The sequence below is a fragment of the Carlito syrichta genome, unplaced genomic scaffold (genome assembly GCF_000164805.1).
Source record: "Carlito syrichta isolate Samal-C Ts95f unplaced genomic scaffold, Tarsius_syrichta-2.0.1 Scaffold314811, whole genome shotgun sequence".
NCBI classification, from domain to species: domain Eukaryota; kingdom Metazoa; phylum Chordata; class Mammalia; order Primates; family Tarsiidae; genus Carlito; species Carlito syrichta.
Window position 1 is genome coordinate 796,135 of NW_007258907.1, and position 872 is coordinate 797,006.

The 872-nt window shown below is 46.6% G+C and overlaps 1 protein-coding gene across 1 annotated transcript in view; it reads right to left on the reverse strand.

Annotated features, from left to right (window-relative positions):
- Positions 1 to 588: 588 nt before the first annotated feature.
- The window catches only part of CUNH17orf67 (chromosome unknown C17orf67 homolog), a 30,128-nt gene continuing 29,844 nt past the window's right edge, over positions 589 to 872 (reverse strand). Inside the window, exon 4 of the mRNA XM_008072013.1 lies at positions 589 to 675. The gene's annotated coding sequence lies outside the window, so the exon portion shown is untranslated. The remainder of the gene's footprint in view (positions 676 to 872) is intronic.

The window sequence follows — 872 nt, forward strand, 5'->3', positions numbered from 1 at the left end:
CCCAGCAGGTCGAGGCTGCGGTGGCCGGAAGCGGCCACTGCACTCCAGTCTGGGCGACCGAGTGAGACTTCAACTCAAAAAAAAAAAACAAAGTGCCTCTTGTGCAAAACTGCTGGATGCTCATATTTTCATCCATTCGTTTGCTCAAAGAACAGTAGTTTTCTGATGCTGGATTGACAAAGATAGTAAGAGAAGGAGATCTCTGCTTCACTTTTTATAGAGAAATGAAAGGAGACACCACAGAAAGTAGATTTCACACCATTGTTTATTAGGCAGAAAAGAAGAGAAAAAAATGACAAGAAAACTCAACAGCCCCAAGCAGTACACTTCATTATTCTCAAGACTTCCCCAAATAACACAGGGCAGGCAGCCTGCCCCAGCCTCTGGTCTATAAAGTCTAGTTCCACCAGCCTTGGTAAGATTCTGGTTCTGTCACCCTTATGAACTGGTAGAAAGACCTTTGGGGAGGAAGTCTGTACGTTAAGCTATTGGTTTTCATTGTTTATGCAGGTTAGTAAAATGAAGCAGTATATATATTTGCCATCTCCAAGGTAACCTTTGGCGCGCCCATTCATAAGGTCCGAAGACGTCCATTTCCGCAGTTTAAAAGCAAGTGATAAAAGGAGACTTGTCCTGTTTCAACATTATCCAGGTCATTGCCTATCAGAATGCTTCCTGGAAAAGAACAAGAAAATAATGTTAGGATGATGATGATGGTGGTGGTGGTGGTGGTGGTGGTGGTGGTGGTGGTAGTAGTAGTGATGCTGGTGGAGGTGCTGGCGTGGTGGTGGTGATGATGGTGATGGTGGTGATGGTGTTGGCGAGGATGGTGGTGGCTGTAGTGGTAATGGCGGGGGGGGGGGGGGGGGGGG